The following is a 23,209-nucleotide window of genomic DNA, read 5'->3' as shown; positions in this document are numbered from 1 at the left end:
CTTTATGAATCTGGGTACTTCAGTGTTTGGTGAATATATATATTTAGAATTGTTATATTCTGTTGTTGGATTGATTAATGAGTTTCTTTTCTTTTTCTAACTTAAATTCTTGTTTGTGTGACATAAGTATAGCTACTTCTGCTTACTTTTGGTTTCTTGTTGCATTAAATATCATTTTTCGTGCTTTTACTTTCTCGTCTATATTTGTCTTAATAGATGAAGTGCATTTCTTGTAGGCAGCCTATAGTCAGATCATGTTCTCTAACTTCATTCACGCAGTTTATTATTTTAAGTGAATAATTTAATCCATTTACATTCAATGTTGTTATTGATGTCTAAGGTATTGTTTCTGTTATATTGTAAATTCCTTTCATATTCTTTGTTTCTCACTTTTTCTCTTATTTGGTCATTGCTCTTTGTTAGTTTTTTGTTGTGGCACCATGAGTCCTTGCTCTTCCTCATTTGCATCTCTGCTTTACCAATGGTTTTTTACTTTTATGTGTTTTCATAAATGTTATCCTTTTGGTTCCAAGTTTATAATTCGTTTTATAAATAATTTTCATCTTAATTTATTTGTTGACTCCATGGTCATTAATGTTGTTTAAATTTCATGTATTTGTATAGTTTCCAGACTTTCCCTTGGTATATCAAAATTTCTAGTTTTACTCTACTGTGGTCTGAGAAGATACTTAATCTGATTTCAGTATTTTAAAATTTGTTGAGACTTATTTTGTGGCCTAAAATATGGTCTATCTTGAACAATAATCCATGTGCTGATTAGAAGGATGTATATTCTGCAGTTGTTGAGTAGAATGTTCTGTAAATATCTGTTAAGTCACTTGGAATAAAGTCCAGTTTAAGTCCAATGTTTATTTATTGATTTTCTGTTAGATAATTTGTCTAATACTCTGAATGGAGTATTGAATTTCCCAAGTATTATTATATTGCTGCCTATCTCTCTGTTTGTGACTAAATATTGGTTTTGTAAATCTGGGTGATCCAGTGTTTTATAAATATATATTTATAATTATAGCTTCTTGATGAATTGACCCCCTTATCATTATATAATAACCCTTTTGCTTTTTTAAAAACTCTTTTTGACTTAAAGTCTCATTTACTTGATATAAGTGTAGCTTCTCTTTTTTCCTTTCAGTTTCCATTTGCATGGAATATCTTTTTCCACTCCCTTACAGGTAACATGAGTTTCTTACAAGCAGCATATAGCTGGAAAATGTTTTTAAATTTATTAAGCCAGTCTATCTATTTTAAATGAACATTTAATCTATCTACAATAAAGGTTTACATTGATATGTAAGGTTTTGTTCCTGTTATGTTATTGTTTTCTATTTTATGAATTCTTTGAATTTTTTGTTTTTTTGACAGTCATTGTGGTTTGGTGGAATTCTATAGTAGAATCTTTTTATTCATTACTCTTCCTCCTTCATGTAATTGCTTTACCAGTGAGTTTTACACTTTCATGTGTTTTCCTGGTTTTAAATGTTGTCCTTTTGCTTCCATGTTTAGGACTCAGTTGAGCATTTCTTGTAGGGTCAGTCTGGTGGTGACAAATTTCTTCAGAATTTACTTGTCTGGAAATACTTTATTTCTACTTTATTTATGAAATTTAGTCTTGCTGAATGTAGAATTCTTCACTGACTTTTTTTTTTTTCTTTCAGCGTTTTGAAAATGCCATCCCATTCTTTTCTGACCTTTAAGGTTTCTGCTGAGAAGCCCACTTTTAGTCTGATGGGGTCTCCTTCCTAGGTGACTAGATGCACTTTTCTTCCTGATTTTAGAATCTTTGCTTTCATATTGATTTTAGACAGTCAGATTATAATGTGCTGTGGTGAAGTCCTTTTTGCATTGCATTTGTTAGGGATCACTGTGCCTTCCATATCTGAATGTCTAAACCTTTTGCTAAATGTAGAAAGATTTTATCTATTATTTCATTAAATGGATTCTTTGGGCCTTCTCTTAACCCTTAAGAACACTGATAATTTATAAATTGGTTTGCCTTATGTAGTCCCAAATGTCTTAAAGAGTTTCACTTATTTTTAAAAATTTATTTTGCAAAATTTAGTCTGGATTATTTCAAAAGACCTATGTTCAAGTCATAGAACTTTTTTCTTTGGTATAGCCTATTTTTGAAGGTTTTTAATGTGCTTTGTATTTCCTCCTGTTGGGGTAAAGCCTCAACACCACCCATAGGTACCCAAAGTTCGGTGGCAACAAAGGAACGAGAAGAGACAAGTTGAGAGTGAAAGGTGGGGAGCCAGGGGGCCAGTGAAAAGTGTGGAGGCTGTAAAGGCTCAGAGCTTTGATCTTCACGCTATTAATTAAGTATAATCACTCAGATCTGAGAAGCAGATGTTCAGGGGTGAAAGGGGAAAAGGGAGACAATAAGCCATACATGTAATCTATAGCAGTGGCGGTTTAAGTGAATCTCCTTTGTGCTCAAACAGCATATCTTTAGTTAGCTGGTGGGAGCAGGCTTAACTAGGAACCCGCACATCTAGCCACATTCCAATGCTTCAGAGGAGTGTCTTTCTCCTTGAGCACAGTGTTTATAGATAAGAGAGCAGGTTGTACTCAGAGCATGGGAACATAATGGCGATAAGAAGGCTTTCTTCCTCAGAGGCCTCTTATGGCTTTCCATAATTTACTGTCCCATATTTTTATGGCCAGTTTATGTAGGCACCCCACAAGCCTTTTCCCCAACATGCCCCCCTTTTTTCTTTTTTAAAACCACCATTGCTATTAAGGCTTGTTTGCCCTGCCTGGTCTTTCTCCAGAAGCGTCTTCCGCATCTGCAGACTAAAAGCAAACAGCATAAACAGATACACATTAAAGCAAAATTCGCAATAGTTGATTCTCCAATGGTCTTAATCCACTTAAAAGGATTTACATTTGAAAGTTCATCAGCAGCTCCAGTGAGAACGTCAGTCCCAAGCGGGACAGTTACATGAGCCTGAGATGTTTCAAAAACCTGCTCCTTTATTTTGGCTATATCTAATGTTAAATTTCCATTCCTTCCAGATGACATCTAACTTTTTCCCATGATGTTCAGTAGCATTATATATATGGGGAGTTATGCAGAAATCAGGAGCATTCCAATCACATTGCATTTGCAATCGATGCTCTAAGCTCATTATACCATCCCTCATCCAAATAACAGTCTATCTAAGATCATTTCTTTGATTTGCCAGTTGTTGGTCTATTTGGGTTTGAGAATTCCACAATTTTAAGGATTTCTTTTTACCAATAATCTACATATTCTGCAGTTTGAACAGAGGAGTGTAAAGCAATTCCAGTAGTCACAGCAGTAGCTGTGACTGCAATAAGGCCCATAATAACTGCTAGAAGGGTAAAAATAAATCTTTTTATTCTGGTAAAAAGTCCACTTAACATTTCTGTGATGATATGAATGGAAGGAGAGGCTTCCCAAGGTTTATTGAGAGAAACCGGTATCCAAACTCCTTCTCTGGACCTTACCAGCAACACAGATGTTTTCACACCAAACGTGGAATCAATACAGGTGAAAAGGTGACAGTTTTGACAAGTAATAGTTTGAGAATTAGGTTGAATATCAATATTTCCAACAATCAACATAAAAGGAGGTTTGACACAGCTTTGAATGGGTACTGTTTGGTTGGAAGAAAACCAATACACAAATTGAAGTCTCTCACCTTCTCCATTAAGATAATATTTTCCTTCCCAAACCCGAATATGAGATTGGGCCATCATTAATTTCTATAATTTGGGATGTTTAGGACCTATTACTGGATTAATCATTTTTGGATATAGGCTGGCCATACCAAAATTGATCCAAATTATGGGAAAACAAGCACAATTTTCAGTGTAAGTAGTGTCATCTCTTTGATAGTATAGAATCTGTTCTAGTTTTGTTTTGCATCTGTTATTCTGATTGGTACAATTAACTGTAAAAGTGCCCTTAGGGGACCAATCAATGATGATGCCATAGGAATTATTTTGCAGTACCACAGCATGATCAGTAATGTAATCCTCCCAAATTAATATTTCTAAATTCTCTGACCATTGTTGAGATTGTTGGCACCTCTCTTTTTTGGGCTTAAACTGTTCCAATTGAACCAAACTCTGCCTCTCTCTTCTCCTCTGACTCAGCCTCATCATCTGTCTGAAAAGGCTCCAGTGCTGCCTGCACCAATGACCAAACTGACCAAATAGGCAAAGGAATTTCCTTTCCCTCTCTATGTGCTTTTTAAAAGTCCTTTCCAACTTTTTCCCAATCTTTTAATTTCAAAGTTCCCTGTTCAGGGAACCAAGGGCAAAATTGTTCCACAGCATGAAACAAATCTGTAAGATTTTCTGTATCAACTGAACCACCACACTTCAAGAGCTGCCACAGAAAGCTCAAATACATGGCATACTTTCAGTTTGTCTCATTTGTGTCCCTGGCTTTGTCTGAGTGCCCCACTTACCTGCAGAGCTTAAAACTTTTTCATCCTTGGAAGTCCTTGGTCTGTCAGTCCTCCATTTCACATGCTCAACCATTCCTTCACTGGTACTTCAAGCCCCATGTTGGGGGCCAGAGTGATGGGGTCCAGCCTCAACAGCATGTATGGGTACCCAAGGTTTGGTGGTGACAAAGGAATGAAAAAAGACAAGTTAAGAGTGAAAGGTGGGGAGCTAGGGGGCCATTGCCAAATGTGGAGGCTGCAGAGGCTCAGAACTCTAGTCTTTACACTATTTGTTGAATACAGTCATTTAGATCTGAGAAGCAGATGTTCAAGAGTGAAACGGGAAAAGGGAGACAGCACGTCATACACGTAATCTGTAGCAGTGGCAGTTTAAGTGAACCTCCTTTGTGCTCAAACAGCATATCTTTAGTTAGCTGGTGGGAGCAGGCTTAACTAGGAGCCTGCATATCCAGCCACATTCCAGTGCTTCAGAGGAGTGTCTTTCTCCTTGAGCACAGGGTTTAAAAGAGAGCAGGTTGTACTCAGAGCATGGGAACATAATGGCGATAAGAAGGCTTTCTTCCTCAGAGGCCTCTTGTGGCTTTCCACAACTTATTGTCCATATTTTTAAGGTCAGTTTATGCAGGCACCCCATAAGCCTTTTTCCCAACACCTCCAATAAATTTTTTTCTTTCAGAATTTTTGGGTTTTCTTTCCAAGATATCTCTTTCCTTTCTCATTTTTAACCTGAATTGATTTTCTGAGTTTCTTTTATTGGTTTTCAGATATCTCTTGCATCTAAGCTTCTTTACAATTAATGTTTTGTATTTTTTGGGGGATGATGAATATGTTTATTATCATGATAGTGGTGATGGTTTTATGGGTATACATGTGTCAAATCTTAACCAAATTTTATATTACAAACATGTACAATTTATTGTATGGCAATTATACATCAATCAGGATGTTAAAATAGCGCCACAAACTCTTTTCTGTTTCAGTAAGAGATGGATTTTAATTCTCTTCTCACTGAGTCTGGGTTGGCCTCAGTGCATCATTTGACCATTAGAATATAGCAGATACTGGGACTTCTGAACATAGGTCTTAAGAGGTCTTGCATCTTTGGCACAGCTGTCTGGGAACACTCTCTGAAAGCTCTGAGCTGCCACTTAAGAAGTCTGGCTACCTTGAGACTGTGATGCTAGAGAGGCCATGTGTAGATACTCCAGGTGAAGCTCCCAGATGAGCTCAGCCTTCTCCATCAAAGTGCCAGATATGTGAGTGACCAGCTCAGACCAGCCCAAATGTCATCTGAATACCACAGGCTAACCTTTGTTATGTGGCAAAAAATATATTATCACGTGGAAAGAATATATTACCCCAATTGAACCCTGTTTGATTTCCTGACCTCTGAAATTGTGGGATATATTATAATGCAACATCTGTTATTTAAAGCCATTGGACAGTTTTGGGGCAGTTTATTATGCAGCAGTAGATAACAAGAAATGAAATTGGCACATGGAAGTCAGGAGTGCTTTTCTAACAAAAACATGTGGCCTTGACATTGGTACTGGGCAGTGGGCAGAAGCTGGAAGAGCCACGAAGAGACCAATAGTGAAAGGCTGAAGGACAATGATGAAAATGTTATTAGAGCTGGAGAACATATGACACATTATGTGGTGGTAAGAAGTTTTGTGAACCTGTTGACTTTAAATCAATCTTTTGGATATTTTCTCTGATATTTTGAGGATTTATTTTTGGTTAAGATCTTTTGTTAAAGAATTATTATGTTCCTTTAGGGATGTCATATTTCCTTGCTTTCTTACATTTCTTCTGTCTGTACATTGATTTCTGTGCATCTGATATAAGTCACTTTTTATTTTTGAATTTACTTTCCTTGAGGGTGAGGATTTTTTTCCTGAAGATGTGACTCTAATGTTGGTTGGGTAGGGTTTTTTTGGCTTTGCATTCAATCATGAAATCTCTGTGTGATTTCTTTGGCTGTAAATATCATATCATTAGTGGTATCTGTGATTTCCTCAGTGTGTTACAGTGTGGTTATTGCTAGAGGCTACAGTGAAGTTGTGATGGCTACACTGAAATGCTGTGTGGGCTCATCTCTAGGTTTCAGTGGTAGCACTGGTGGACTAAGCTTATCTATCCTTTTGCCATAGGGTGACATATGCTGTCACCTGTGTTAGTGACTCCAGGCAGGCCACCAGCAGCATAGCTTACTCAGATGCCAGTTGTAATTGTAGTGTACTGGGAGGGCGAATGGACTCTCAAACTTCTGGACAGCCAAAGTGGCATGGACAATGGAGGTAGCAGTGGTGGTGAAATGCTTTTCCAAGTCTCAAGTGCTCTTCTGAGTCCCAATTGTGTTGGCAATGGTTGCAATGGGCTGTGTAGGCCAGCCTCTAGGCTAGTTGGTGGCACTTGTAGGTAAAGGCCAGCAGAAGTGGTAGTAGTAGAGTGTTTCTGCCCACCCTCAGTGCCCCCCAAAGACACAATTGGTTGTCCTAGGTGGTGGATTACGTTGAGGAACCTCCCCAGGACCCTGGATCCTCCACTTTGTATCAAGGAAGGGCTGATGCTGGGTGGAGCTGAACTGCACTCAGGTTTCCCCACTGATGAGTGCCTGCACAGAGGTAATTGGTAGGAGTGAGGCAATCCTCAGGGGGCTGGTGAAATGCTTGGGTAAGGGGCAACTGTCACTGCTATGAGGTACTGCCACAGGGAGGGTGGTGGTGGTCTCAGCAGCCACAGCTTTGACTGGTGGGTGGGGAACTTTTATCCCTCTCATACCTAGTCCTACTGGGGCTTGCTCCCTCCTCCCATCTGTCACAGAAAACCTAGCTATTCTGTCAGAACAGAGAAATTTATGCTGTTCTTTAGTTCAACCCTGGGTCACAGGAGCCCCTCCCCAGCTCAAGACCAAGCCACTGTGACAACTGTCATCCTGCTCAAGTCCTGGGGATAATGCCCACTTTCAGTGCTGTTGGCTGCAGTCCATATCATGCTTGCTTCTCAGTCTTGGTTGTGTTAGCCCCCTCCCTGCTCATGCCCCAGTTCCGTGAGCAGCAGCTTGAGTTTCCTTAATGCCTAGGACTAGCAACCCTGGTAGCTAGGACTGTGAACACTGTTAAGATCGAGGATTAAGAATGGCATCTTGCTATAGCTGCTTAGCCTTCAGGAAGGGAGTGGAACCAATGGCATGTTCCCTCCCTTCAGTAGTTCCTTCTCTCAGTCGCCTGACTGCTTCCTGTGCTAGATTCAGTGATTGGGAGGGTCAAAGTGCTCTCCTGTGATCTAGATTGTATGATTCCCCAGTGAGAAAATGGACCACAGAAAAGCTGTTGCTTACTTTCTCCTGTATTATAGAGTCACTTCTGATTTCCAGTCAGTCTTGGGCACACAGGCTGCCTTTTTTCCCCCTTTCTAGTTTCTGAAGTTTCCTGTCACTTTTCTGTTGAACTCTTGTGTTCTCTCTTTGATAATGTTACTCAATGTGTGATGGTCTATATGCTATTATGGTACTACATGGATGAGGCTGGCTTGAAATACTCCTAGTCAGTCATCTTTAAAAAATTATATGATTTTGAATCATGCCACCTTGCTGAGCTCATGTATTAGTTCTGGTGGGTTTTTAAAAATTCCTTAGAATTTTTTTTTTTTTTTTTTTTTTAGACGGAGTCTCACTCTGTCACCCAGGCTGGAGTGCAGTGGTGCGATCCCAGCTCACTGCAAGCTCTGCCTCCCAGGTTCACGCCATTCTCTTGCCTCAGCTTCCTGAGTAGCTGGGACTAAAGGTGCCCACCACCATGTCTGGCTAATTTTTTGTATTTTTCGTAGAGATGGGGAGAAATTTTTATTTGCATGATAATGTCATCTGTAAAGTTTCCAATCCCCATGTGGAGGCCATTAATTTATTTTTGTTACATGATATCTTTGGCTAAGACCTCAAGTATAATGTTGAATAGAAGTGGTAGAAACAGACATTCTTGTCTTTTTCTGAAGTAATGTTCCCAAACCCAGGCTTTAACCATTACATGTGACATTAGCTGCACATTTTATAGATGCCATATAGCAGGCCTAGAAAGTTTTCTTGTATTTCTAGACTGCTTTGGGGTTTTATTACAAATAAATGTTGGTTTTGTTAAATGTTCTTGCGTATATCAAATAACTTTTTTTTGTATTTTGTTGTATTTCTGTGTTACACTGAGTAATTTTTGGATGTTTAGCCTAATTTGTATTTTTGAGATAACTCCTTTTGGTAATGGTTAAACTACTAAGTAATTATAGAAATCAACTGTTCTCACATAAAACAAATAACTATAAAGAGTGTGGAATAGCTTTATTAGAAAGTTTGACTAGATACACAAATGAACAGCAATTATGAGCACTAAACAAGGTTTAAAGCTTGAAAAAAGTATCAATAACTTGATAAAACCTTAAGTGTTACAGGTAATATCTAAGTATTAAGAAATGACAGACGAAAGTATCAAAGTATACCCAATAAGCAATATCTAATCACATGCGAATTTCCTCTAAGATTATTTTAAGTAACTATTGGAGTAAATAGAAAATTTAAACTGTGATTACCTTTATAGAACCTGAGATTTACTAAGAAAGCATTTTGACTGAAGGCAAAGAATCAAAAATTATTTAATTAATTCTACCAGTACTGTCTTAAGTTCACAGAAAAATCATGATTTTTGGCTATACACATATATTTTTAATTAAAGAGGAGGATTATTACTCAAGAAATTTGTACAAAATATAAACATACTTTTAAGTTTTAAAAAAATATGTATATTCTACTAATATTACCATGTAGCATATGAAGGTTATGGTATTCTAACTATAGAATCTTAAGATTTTTTAATGAGATACTGTTTTGCCAGAAAATATCTATGTGCAGTGTGGCTATATGATGTAGAACAAAAAAATTTTATATATATACACATTATATATATACACACATTTTATATATATATATATATATATATTCCCAAGTATTATTTAATGCAGAGAACTGAAAATCTTCAAAAGTTTCAAAAATCCTCAACATGTCCAATGCAACTGATAGAAAAAATATTTCCGCAGGACCAGAAATAAACTAGAAAACTAGAAGCGTTTACAGGAGTAATAATACTGAAAAGCCGCTGCTCCCTTCAGGTCTTGGTTGATTGCAAGGACCTCAAACTTGTGTGGATTGCCCAATTTACCCCCTTGAAATAAACAAAGAAAAAGTACTGACTGAATTTATCCCAAATGTGAGAAGCAAATCATAAAATATAAAACACACAAGAAAATAAGCTACCAGTATAAATAATGTGAAAAAAATTATTTGTATAAATTTTAGTCATTTTAAATATACTTAAAATATTTAACTAAAGACAATGGGTAAAATAGAAAATTTTAAAAAATGATTTGAAAAGACTAAGAAATTGTAAACTAAACAAGCATATTTGGAAAGGAGCCAAAGAGAAATTTAAAAAATGAATAAGTTTAATACACAATATTTGGGTTAAATATTACGTTAAACTCACATGATAAAAAGATTAGTAAACTGAAATATTGAGCAGAATGAATATCATCAAATAGGGACAAAGTATAAAAATAAAAATATAATTATAGATATAGGAAGAATGAGAAGTAAAAATACATTTATATAATCCAATAGAATATATAAAACTATAGAATATAGAAATAGAATATATAAACATTTCCACCAGCAATAAATGACAGCTTTTGTTACTCTACATCCTCACTAGCAGTTAGTGTAGTCAGTGTTTTAGATTTTAGCTGTTCTAATATGGGTGTAGCAGTATGTCATTGTTATTTTAAATTTCAGTTTCCTAAGGACACATGATGCTGAGCATCTTTCCATATGCTTATTTGTCATGCTTTTAAGCTCTTTAGTGAGACCTCACAACTTTTACATTCGTATTTGTTTGAATCCTTTGCCATTTTATAATTGGGTTGTTTATTTTTTTATTCTTGAGTTTTAAATGTTTTTAATTTTTTTTTTTGTGCATATTTTGGATACCAGTCTCTTATCAGTTAAGTGTTTTGCAATTATTTTCTCCCATTATGTGCCTTTTCCTTCTATTCTTTTAACAGTGTCTTTTGCAGTTCAGAAATGTTATTTTTAATATAGTTCATTTCAGTAGTTTTTGCTTTCATGGACCATGTTTTTGGTTGTTGGTGTATCAAATGAGCCAAACCCAAGGTAATTGAGATTCTGCTTTATGTTATCTTCTAAGAGTTTTGTAGTTTTCCCCTTTACATATGTCTATAATCCATTTTTAGAATTTTTGTAAAAATTGCAAGGTCTGGGCTTAGGGGTTTTTAAAATTTTTTTTATTTTTCCTATTGCATGTGGATGTCCAGTTGTTCCAGTACCATTTGTTGAAAAATTACCTTTTCTCAATTGAATTGCATTTCCTCTATTCTCAAAGATAAGCTGACTTATTTGTGTGGGTCAATTTCCGAGCTTTCTCTTTTGTTCCATTGATCTGTCTCTCTGTTCTTTTACCAGTACCACATTGCTTGATTACTATAGCTTTACAGGAGTTCTTGAAGCTGGGTAGTGTCACTTCTATAGCATTTCTTTTTAAATATTTTCTTTGCTATTCTGAGTCTTTCATCTTTCAATATAAATTTTAGAATCAGTTTGTCAAAATTCACAAATTAACTTGCTGGAATTTTGAGTGGGGCTGCATTGAATATGTAGATAAAGTGGAGAACATTTTAACAATGCTGAATCTTTCTATTCTTAAACGTGGATTATCTCTTCCCTTACTTAGATCTTCTTTGATGTTTTTAATCACAGTTTTTTAGATTTCTTCATATATATCTTCTATTTATTTTATTAGATTTGTACCTAAATATTTCATTGCTATTTCACCTGAAATCCTCACAATCATTTTCTGTTGTCAGTGACTAGTCATAGGTCTTAAAATGCTACTCAATGAATATGATAAAATTAAAATGTATACTGAAATGACATTTTTGATTAATTCAGTAATAAGACAAAACACAGAATAATTTTCTCATATAGATTCCACTCAACTGAAAAGATTACTGTATATTTGTTTATACACTAACATCATCTTATAAATAAAATAACACTAAAATGATACATTATGATAAAGATTTTAAAAAGATATTTAAACTTTTTTTTCAAATAACGTATTAGTTTCATGCAAAGTAGCTCCTAAATTTTTATAAATGGTTTGTTTCTTTTAGCATATTCCTTTTTTCTTCAGAGGTCTCTTTTAAGCCCATAGACTTTATAATCAGTCTTTTGTTTTGGGTTTATTTAATAGTAATATTTTCCCCACATTATTTGTGATTACACAGACACATTAGGCTTACAATATTTTGAATAGTCTAAGGTGAAAGCCAATGTAATGAGGATAAACTTGATCTGTGTTATCTGTCTCCTGAGGTGCCCAAGAACTTGATCGTCATTCCCAGCAGCTTCTGGTTGACATTTCTCAGAGTGAGAACTGAGGTGTACATTCAGATTCATGAGCTTTTAATGTATCAGGTAGAATGCAGTTCTCTTGTGCATTCTGACCCACCCATAGATGAGCTCTCTGTTTTTTTTTTATTTTAGACTATTACTTTCATGTCTGTACCATATTATTGCAAGTTTTATGATTTGTCATAGTGGACAGATTCATCAAATAAAAATATAGGACATAAAATTAACTCTAAAATTTAAATAAACAACAAATAACTTTGGGGTGCACACGTATTCTGTTGGCTAGTATCAGTTGTTAGATTCTGTAGATAAATTTTCCAAAGAAATAATGAGAATATTTATACTTTAGTTATCAATTCTAATCCATGATATCATGCTGTTTTCTTGTCCTGCCTCAGCACCAATGCCCTGAAGAGCATTGTTGAAGACTCCATCTGATGATTCAGAGCAAGTATTTTTTAGTGTGTTATTGTTATTAGCAGAAAGAGGGACATAAAATACATGGGGTGAGCTGAATATATCTTAGGTAAGAGAGAAAAATATTCAAATTCTTATGTTATCTGATTATTTTTTATCTTTTTTGGTGTGTGGCTTATAATGTATTATATTAATAAAAGTATATAAACATGTAATTTACAAATAGTTGCCAATATTATTAATGTATGTTTAAGTATTGTATTACTGGTTTTGTCAAAAGAAAATGGGGATACGTAGGGAAAAGAAAGAGAGATCAGACTGTTACTGTGCCTATGTAGAAAAGGAAGACATAAGAAACTCCATTTTGTTTACCTGGCTAGTTGATGATACTCGATTGAGGTGTCTCCATCTTCATGGAGGTGCTTTTCTTTCCATCTCCAGTGGGTTCATTGTAGAACTTTAAATGTCTAGTGAGTATCCAAACAGGAAGCTGATTTTCTCCTGGTGAAACACAAGCAAAACCTCTCCCCCATGTTATCACCTTCCCTATTTCCCATGTTTTATTTTTATTATCTTTCTACCAAATTAGTTTTCCTTCATTCCTTCATGTGGGCTGTTCCTTTTATCAGTAAGATGTTGTTCTGCAGAGGTAGAGGTCTGATTTCCATAAATGTTAAAAAATTTTAAAATACAGAGTGCTAGATTAAGTTGCATCTGGGGAGTGTTACACTCCTTACTGTCTTTTCTTCTTCTTCTTCTTTTTTTTTTTTTTTTTTTTTGTTTAACCAATTGAGTTTTGAGGTTCTATTAGTTCTTTCAATTATGGCCTATCCTTGGGAATTATAGGGAATTCCTGATGTATGTGTAATTTTCCACTGATTTAAGAATTTTGAACCCTCAACATATAGAGACTATTAAGTTCTTAAGTTAAGAGTATCCTGATGCTTTTCTTGATTCCATCATGACAGCAGAGCAAAATTTTGCTGAGGGTGCAGACAAATGCTGAAGAACTATCAGTTATTGGTTCTGGAAGTAACATAAATGTGTTTCTTTACTAACTTAAGCTTTTGGACAAAGATAAACAATAATTTTAACAACAAAATGTGTTTCTTCTAAACTCATAGATATCAGTAGGTTGTAGAGCAATGTTATACAGTATGGTGATAATTGACAATGAAATATAACTGGATCCACTTTTATCTCAGAAGAAGCTGAGTCATTGTGGTAGTTTTTCATTTTTTTCTGTGTTGTAAAGCGACATCATTTGAGTCACTGGATTAAATAAATTTGATAACACAATGATGCCTACATCCTGGCAAATAACATTAGTAGCAAAATTGTTCAGTGAAATCATGCAAGGTGTTCTGATGTTGTGGATTTCCTGAGACAATTTGAGGAAAAGTATATTTTAAATTGGAGACCAAAGTATTTTTCAAGGCATAAGAGGGTATTCCTCTTATGTAGGATCTTAAATAGCATCTCCAAAAAAAGGATCATGATGTGATCATTTTGATGTAACTTTATGGTTTTCATAAAGTTATTGCAAGTAGTGTTTAATGTTTATCCTCTTGAAAAGTCAATGATAGACATCAGAAATATGCTGATGTGTTGAAAAGAATTTACATAAAGAATCTCTTATATGGAAACGAAACTGGGAAAGACCCAGGTCATTTTTAGGTGGTACAGCTAAGAGGGTTTTGGTAAGTACAATAATGCCCTCCAAAGGTGTTTATGTTCTACTTCTCAGATACTGGGATTATATTATAACTCATGGCAATAGGCATATAAAGTTGTACATAAGATCAAGATTGCTAATCTTCTTATGAAAAATGGGGATATTATCATGAATTAGAATGGTGAGTTCAGTGTAATAACAAGGGTCCAGAAATATGAAAGCGATACAGAGAATAAAAAGTGTCAAAATGATGGCACCTTAGAAAGATTTTTTCAACTGTTTGCTCTGGTAATTTTCTCCATATTATCAAAAAATTCCACCCAGTTGCATAAACTGTACATATAATTGAATAATTTTATATGTTAATAGTATCAACGTGCTAAATATAAAATGAGAGAATATAAAACAAAATCTAAAAGGGGAAGTCCAGGTACAATGAGAGTATAGATAGTGTGTATCCTATAAGGTCATCATCGTGGATGACTTGGTGAGACAAATATTAATACATATATGTTTTATTAATATTATTGCATACACAATTTAATGCAGAAAATAATGTAGAGACTGAATTATCAAGAAGTCATATGAGATAGTCTGGATTTATTTAGAATAAGAGGATAATGTAAAAATGAAGATGATTTGTGATGATATTGACTACCAAATAATAAACACTAATGAGATGAAGTCTTTCTTTTCCAGATATACAAAACGTTTCCTCTTTGCCATTTAGAAGAACATACTTTCCACTTATGTTATCATTAAAAGATGCCTTTTATTTCCAAGCTGGCATTGGAATAAGCCAGCACTTACTTTTTTTCCCCCCCTACATTTTCACATTCTCTCTCAATAACAAGGCTAAGCCCCATGGCCTGATCACCTGTCACTTGGCCTTTATTCACATAGTGATGCTTCTCATAGTAATGTGTTTGTTGTGTCTGGATGTATTTGAGTCACTGCATTTTTGGAATGACTTCAAATATAAAATGTAATTCTACCTGAGCAGAGTGACAAGGGGGCCTCTCCATCTGTACCTCCTGCCTCCTGAGCACTCTCCAGGCCATCACCATCAATCCTAGCACCTCCTGGTTGTCAAGAGTTAAACATAAATCCACAAATTACATTATCCATGTTTTCTTCTTTTTTTGGTTCCTCAATTTATTTTCCAGAAGTAACATAATCATGTACACAGTCGCTTTTTTCAAGTGACACAGACCAATCAACTCACAAATACTGACAAGTAAATACTGCTCATTTTCCTAGATAATGTCTATAATCAGGGGACTAATTTTTATTCCGGCATTTTCCCTGAATGCTTACTTTGTAGAAATTATGTTGCTCTCAAGTGTGTGCATGGTGACACTCTAGTTTAAGCACCAGAGGTGATCCCAGCACCTTCACAGTCCCAGCCTCTGCTCCAGTTCCTCTCCAGAGAAAAGGGCCAACTATACATCCTGCTGCTGGTGAGTTGCTTTGTTGTCACAGGTTCAGTGGACATCATTATTTTATCCTCCTTAACCATGTGGTGGGCTTTTAACTCAGTTATCCTGGATATCTAGAGGTTTGTAGTCCATCTTTATGCTTTCATTTGTTCTTTGGTACAAATAAATTTGTCTTTTGGTACAAATCAATTGATAAAAGAATAATCAATATTCTGCAAAAATAAACTAAAAGAGGCATCAATTTTTAATAAGAACATAACAGAAAAATAATCCTCTGAAAAAATAGATTTTTCCTCCCTCAGTTAAATTATTGAAGTAGCATGGGATTTTCATCTGACTTAAGTAAAATGTGTAAAATTGTAATTTCATATCTAAATACTTTTGAATTTGATGCTACCAAGAATTATTTGGTTTCTTTAGTTTAAAGTTCACCAGGTTTTGATATTCCCAAATCAAGTCTCTTACTCTTTCATTTTTACACACAAAAAGCATTTCTTTCTTCTTGAAGTGTACTCTTAAGAAGCTGCCATTCATAACCAAATCACTTAGTGTTTTTTCTTTTGAAAATATTTTATTCTTTTTTTGACTAAGGTATTTTAGCTAAGTATCTAATTATTGGTTTAATGATAACTTTACTCACCTCTATTAGTATTCATTTCTCTGGCTGTGGCTCTACAAAGCTGTGTTCGCTCATCTTTGCAAGTTACGTATTTTTCTTTTGCTGATTTTTAGTGTTTTCCTCATTTTTGGTATTATGCAGATTAACTATGTTTTTTATATATTATTTTTCTCTTCGTTGACGCACTGAATTTCTGAATTCATGTTTTCAATTGTAGACACTTATAAATTACCAACTCTTTGACTATAGCTATTTATTTTAAAATATATTTTAAGGAAACAGTTAATTTCTCATTCTTTTACCTCTACTCTTCAAATATGTATAATTATACTTGTGTTTTCCATTATGTTTTCTCCTTTTACTGTATTGGACTATAATAATTGTGCTAATTTCTGTTCACTAATCTCATCAGCTTAGATAAAACTTTAATTTTTAACCTATATGTTGATTATTACATTAATTGTATTTTTAAATATCTATCTTCTACACAGCTGTTTTCCAAATATAACTTCTTAAGCTTATAGCTTCTTGTTCTTTCCATGTTATTTTTTTCTTTTTTTATTGTATTGAATTTCTTCTGACACTCATTCTAGTAACTTATTTCTCTGTGTGCAATGTAAGTTATAATTTGGTTCTCAGATTTGAGATATCTGCAGTCAGTTTAAGGTGGTTTTTTTTTTTTTTTCATTTGCTTTATGGCAAGTCGGACAACCTGCATTGATTTGGCATCATTGTGTTCACCCATATCTAAGAGCAGCACTTGCTTCTTAGCTTGATGAGTTGTTTCTGGATTGTTTCTTTATTTTACTTATATACCTGGGAGATGTTCATATTTTCCCTTCAACTCTATTCAGCATTTTAAGAATTCTTATGACTTTCTGAGAATTTTAGCTCTCTTTATTAAATGTTTTTAATATGTATAATATTTTCCTAAAAAGCCCAAATATAAACAGTGTACACATGGGGAAAACTATATAAATCTATATAAAATAATATATATATATTTATATATAAAATATATATAAATATATATTTTGGTTGCAGACAATAGCATCTCATAAAAAATCCCAAGTTACTTCATTTAAAAGATAACTCTCCTCCAATATACTATGAGGTAACAAAAATTTGTAGTGTGTAACTTTTTAATACTAGAAAACTGATTTTACATTTTGCACAAATTTTTGAAATGAGTACTTCCCTGTTTTTCTATAGAATTAATGTTGTCAAAATTGCTTATTTGAATTTAGGTTTTTGGCTTTCATCACATGCTTCCTCATCAACATTTCCCTCAATCCATAAATGCAATCTCAGTTTGAATCTTCCATTTAACCCAGAAGTTAATTTTTAAAACCTTAATAAAATTTGAATGTAGCTAGATATTATTGGTTGGCTACATATTAGTGAATAATTTGTATTACTTAAGAATGCTCAGAAAATATGATATGCTGAATTTCCACTGTCATAAATTCAATAACATATTTTAGGCCTAAACCTTTCCATTTCAAATCCTTGGGTCTGGTATTTAAAAATAATAGTTATTCTTTGTTTTCTGGCCAAAAATGCTGCCCATTTATTTTTATTCCTAATTAGTCAGACTTTCTAACAAGTTTATTTAACATTATGTTTATTTGCTTGTTGTATACCAAAACCATTAATTTCTAGAATTTGAATGTCACCTAATATGAGCGAAAAAATGTGTCAGACACTAGGGAAGAAGGTGGATGGAGAAAGGGAAGATGTTGATCAGAAACTACCCAAATTTCATTTACAAGAGGAATAAGATTGAATGATCTAGTGCAAAAAATAATAAGTATGATTAATAATGTACTGTATATGCCAAAATTGCTAAAAGTAGATTTAAAAATTGATTTACACAATATTTTACATATTTATAAGGCACATGCAATATGTTTTTACATGTATAGAATTTGTAATGATCAAGTCAGGGTATCTGTGGTATCCATCACTTTGAGCATTTATCAATTCTATATGTCAGGAACATTTCAAGTTATCTCTTCTAGCAATGAAATATAAAATACCTTATAGTTAACTATGGCCAACCTACAGTGCAACTAAACACTAGATTTTATTCCTTTCCAACTGTGGGTTTGTACTCATCTACGACCCTCTTTTCATCCCCTTTCTCACGTACACACTGTGCCAGGCCTCAGGAATATACTATTCTACTCTTTGTCTCTATAAAAATAATCTTTTTAGTTTCCACATATGAATGAGTGTGTGCAAAGTTTTTCTTTCTGTTTCTTATTTCACTTAACATAATGACCTCTGGTTCTACTCATATTCTTTATATGGCCCAATAGTATTCCACTGTACATATATATATATGTGTGTGTGTGTGTGTGTGTGTGTATATATATATATATATATACATGCACATACATACACATTTGTCCAATTATTCATTGGTGGAAACTTTGATTTTATATAAATGTTATTGTGAATAGTGCTGCAATAAACACACAAGTAGGGATAACTTTTAATATAGTGATTCCTCTTTCTTTAAAGAAATACCCAGTAGTGGGATTCCTAGATCATCCATTGTATAATTTGAAGATTTGTTGATACTCCATACAAATTTTAAGATTGTTTTGTCTATTTCTGTGAAAAATGGCATTAATATTTTCATAGGGATTGCATTTAATCTGTAGCTTGCTCTGGGTAGTATGGTCATTTTGATGGTGTTAATTTTTTCAGTCTATGAAGATGAGATGTCTTTCCATTTGTTTGTGTCCTTTAAAATTTCTTTCATCAGAGTTTTACAGTATTTTTGTAGATGTAATTCACCTTCTAGATTAAATGTATTCCCTAAATATTTTATTTTTTTAGCTATTGTAGATGAAATTACTTGTTGATTTTTCACTTAATTCATTATTAGTATATGGAAATGTTATGGATTTTTATGTGTTGGTTTTATATCTAAAACTGTACCGAACTTAGAGGTTTTCTTTGTTGAGTCTTTACGTTTTTCTAGATATAAGATGGTGACATCTACCAAAAAAAAGACAATTTGACAATTTTCTTATGGACGAATATTACTTCTTTCTCTTACCTGATTGCTCTGGCTGGGACTTCCAGTACTATGATGAATAGTAGTGAAAATGGGTGTCCTTGTCTTCTTCCCGTGCTTAGAGGAAAGGCTGTGAGCTCTTCACCATTCAGCATACTGTTAGTGGACTTTGTTATATATGACCTTTACCATGTTGAGTTGTTTCTTCTATGATATGCCTAGTTTGCTGAGAGTTTTTATTGTGAAGACCTGTTGAATTTTATCAAATGCTTTTTCTGCACTTTTGGAAATAATTATATAATTTTTGTCCTTCATTTTGTTGATGTGAAGTAAAACATGTATTAATTTGCATATGTTGAACCATCATTGCATCCCAGAGATAGATCCCACTTCATCATACTGTATTATTTTTTGATGTGCTATTGAATTTGGTTTTCTAGTTTTTTTGAGTATTTTTGTATCTATGTATATCAGGAATATTGGCCTATGGTTCCTTTCTATCAGGAGAACCCGCTCCCAATGTTTAACGTGGGTTCTTTTCTATTTCCTAAGTGTCTTGGCTGGTTTGAGAAATAAAGGGAAGGGCACAAGAGAGAGAAATTTAAAGCTGGGTGTCTGGGGGAGACATCACATGTCGGCAGGATCCGTGATGTTCCCAGAGTCAAAAAACCAGCAAGTTTTTATTAGAGATTTTCAAAAGGGGAGGGAGTGCACAAACAGGGTGTGGGTCACAGAGATCACATACTTCACAAGGTAATAAAATATCACAAAGCAAATGGAAGCAGGGCGAGATCACAGGACCACCGCATGGGGCAAAATTAAAATTACTAATGAAGTTTTGGGCACGCATTGTCATTGATAACATCTTTTATTTTTATTTTATTATTATTATACTTTAAGTTCTAGGGTACATGTGCATAATGTGCAGGTTTGTTACATATGTATACTTGTGCCATGTTGGTGTGCTGCACCCATCAACTTGTCATTTACATCAGGTATAACTCCCAATGCAATCCCTCCCCACTACCCCCTCCCCATGATAGGCCCCGGTGTGTGATGTTCCCCTTCCTGAGTCCAAGTGATCTCATTGTTCAGTTCCCACCTATGAGTGAGAACATGCGGTGTTTGGTTTTCTGTTCTTGTGATAGTTTGCTAAGAATGATGGTTTCCAGCTGCATCCATGTCCCTACAAAGGACACAAACTCATCCTTTTTTATGGCTGCATAGTATTCCATGGTGTATATGTGCCACATTTTCTTAATCCAGTCTGTCACTGATGGACATTTGGGTTGATTCCAAGTCTTTGCTATTGTGAATAGTGCCGCAATAAACATACGTGTGCATGTGTCTTTATAGCAGCATGATTTATAATCCTTTGGGTATATCCCCAGTAATGGGATGGCTGGGTCATATGGTACTTCTAGTTCTAGATCCTTGAGGAATCGCCATACTGTTTTCCATAATGGTTGAACTAGTTTACAATCCCACCAACAGTGTAAAAGTGTTCCTATTTCTCCACATCCTCTCCAGCACCTGTTGTTTCCTGACTTTTTAATGATTGCCATTCTAACTGGTATGAGATGATATCTCATTGTGGTTTTGATTTGCATTTCTCTGATGGCCAGTGATGATGAGCATTTTTTCATGTGTCTGTTGGCTGTATGAATGTCTTCTTTTGAGAAATGTCTATTCATATCCTTTGCCCACTTTTTGATGGGGTTGTTTTTTTCTTGTAAATTTGTTTGAGTTCTTTGTAGGTTCTGGATATTAGCCCTTTGTCAGATGAGCAGATTGCAAAAATTTTCTCCCATTCTGTAGGTTGCCTGTTCACTCTGGTGGTAGTTTCTTTTGCTGTGCAGAAGCTCTTTAGTTTAATTAGATCCCATTTGTCAATTTTGGCTTTTGTTGCTGTTGCTTTTGGTGTTTTAGACATGAAGGCCTTGCCCATGCCTATGTCCTGAATGGTATTACCTAGGTTATCTTTTAGGGTTTTTATGGTATTAGGTCTAACATTTAAGTCTCTAATCCATCTTGAATTAATTTTTGTATAAGGAGTAAGGAAAGGATCCAGTTTCAGCTTTCTACTTATGGCTAGCCAATTTTCCCAGCAAATAAATGGTGCATTGATAACATCTTATCAGGAAACAGGGTTCAAGAGCAGACAACCTGTCTGACCAAAATTTATTAGGCAGGAATTTTCCTCCTCCTAATAAGCCTGGGAGCGCTACAGGAGACAAGGGCATATTTCATCCCTTTGGCTTCAACCGTTAAAGGTGGCACGCCTTAAAGGGGCCATCTAGAAGCCTACCTTCAGGGCACATTCTCTTTCTCGGGGATGTTCCTTGCTGAGAAAAAGAATTCAGCGATATTTCTCCTATTTGCTTTTGAAAGAGGAGAAATATGGCTCTGTTCTGTCCGGCTCACCAGTGGCCAGAAGTCTTATCTCTTTTGTTTCCTGAACATTGCTGTTATCCTGTTCTTTTTTCAAGATGCCCAGATTTCATATTGTTCAAACACACATGCTCTACAAAGAATTTGTGCAGTTAACGCAATCATCACAGGGTCCTGATGTGACATTCATCCTCCTCAGCTTACGAAGAAGATGACAGGATTAAGAGATTAAAGACAGGCATAGGAAATCACGAGGGTATTGATTAGGGAAGTGATAAGTGTCCATGAAATCTTCACAATTTATGTTTAGAGACTGCAGTAAAGACAGGCGTAAGAAATTATAAAAGTATTAATTTGGGGAACTAATAAATGTCCATGAAATCTTCACAATTTATGTTCTTCTGCCGCAGCTTCAGCTGGTCCCTCCGTTCAGGGTCCCTGACTTCCTGCAACACTTTCAGTCTTCTGTTCTTGTCTGATTTTGATATCAAGGTAATGCTGACCTAATAAGATGAGTTAGAGAGAATTTCTTCCCCTTCATTGTTTTGATATGGTTTGAGAACTGGTGTTAACTTTTCTTTGACAGTTTGGTAGAATTTGACAGTGAAGTCATCCAGCCCTGGACTTTTCTTTGTTGGGAGACTTTTTATTACTGACTCAATCTCATTACACATTATTTATCTACTCAGGTTTTCTATTTTTTTGTTGATTCAATTTTGGTAGGTTTGTCCAGGAATTTATTCATTTCCTCTAGGTTTTCTAGTTTGTTAGTATAGTTGTGCACTGTTTCTGCAGTATTCCATCAGTTTTGGTGCAATTGTGTTTTGATTTTTGTTTCAACAACTTTAAAAAATGTCTTTTTAAAATTTTTATCTTGACCCAATCGTCATTCCAGAGCATGTTGTTTAATTTCCATGTATTTGTACAGTTTCAAAAGTTTCTCATGTTATTGAAATCTCATTTTCATTGTGGCCTGAAAACATATTTGATATGGTTTTGATTAAAAATTTGTTGAGACTTGTGTCCTGACATATGATCTATCTTAGAGAATGTTTCATGTGCTTTTAAGAAAAATATGCATTCTGTCATTGTTGGATGAAGTGTTCTGTAAATGTCTGTTAGATCCATTCGGTCTAATTTTCAGTTTAAATCTAATGTTACTTAATATTCTGTCAAGATGATATGTATAATGATGAAAGTGTGGTACTGAAGTTTTCAACTATTATGTATTGAAGTCTATCTCTTTAGATCTAATAATATTTCCTTTATATATTTGGATGGTCTGGTGTTGGGTGCCCATATATTTAAAACTGTTAAATTCTCTTGCTGAATTCATTCCTTTATCATTGCATACTGTCCTTCTTCTTTTACTGGTTTTGAATTAAAGTCTATCTTATGTTATATAAGTATAATTACTTCTACATGCTTTTGGTTTCTGTTCATAAGAAATTTTTTTCAAATCCTGCTTTAGGGATGTCAGATATTTTTAGTTATTCTTGTACTTTTCTGAAAATTGTAGCTGCCTGCTTAGACTTTTTAAAATATATATTTTTCCAAAAAGCACAAACATAAATTCATTACTACTTATGAAAACATTTCCCATGTATTGTTTTGTGGCACATCAGCATCTCATGAGAATTCTCAAGTGGAACACACTCTCATTCCCCAGTATATCACAAGATAAAAATAATTTATAGAGTGTATTT

At 34.6% G+C, this 23,209-nt stretch overlaps 2 long non-coding RNA genes across 5 annotated transcripts in view; both read right to left on the bottom strand.

Moving 5' to 3' along the window:
- LOC103887427 overlaps positions 1-8,118 on the bottom strand; it is a 51,794-nt gene extending 43,676 nt beyond the window's left edge. For both annotated transcript variants that reach the window (XR_002524238.2, XR_002524239.2), the window contains exon 1: positions 4,461-8,118. This is a non-coding gene — a long non-coding RNA (uncharacterized LOC103887427). The remainder of the gene's footprint in view (positions 1-4,460) is intronic.
- A 658-nt stretch (positions 8,119-8,776) lies between these two features.
- Positions 8,777-23,209, bottom strand: part of LOC108587573 — a 34,641-nt gene continuing 20,208 nt past the window's right edge. The window contains exons 3-4 of one of the 3 annotated variants that reach the window (XR_004181287.1): positions 12,724-15,108; positions 8,777-9,670 (exon numbers count right to left, since the gene is read on the bottom strand). This is a non-coding gene — a long non-coding RNA (uncharacterized LOC108587573). Of the gene's footprint in view, positions 15,109-23,209 lie in introns of all 3 variants that reach the window. The other 2 variants (XR_004181285.1, XR_004181286.1) reach the window with 2 other exon arrangements.

This window comes from Papio anubis, unplaced genomic scaffold, assembly GCF_008728515.1.
Source record: "Papio anubis isolate 15944 unplaced genomic scaffold, Panubis1.0 scaffold146, whole genome shotgun sequence".
Lineage (NCBI taxonomy): Eukaryota > Metazoa > Chordata > Mammalia > Primates > Cercopithecidae > Papio > Papio anubis.
This window is presented reverse-complemented; position numbering and strand designations above follow the sequence as displayed.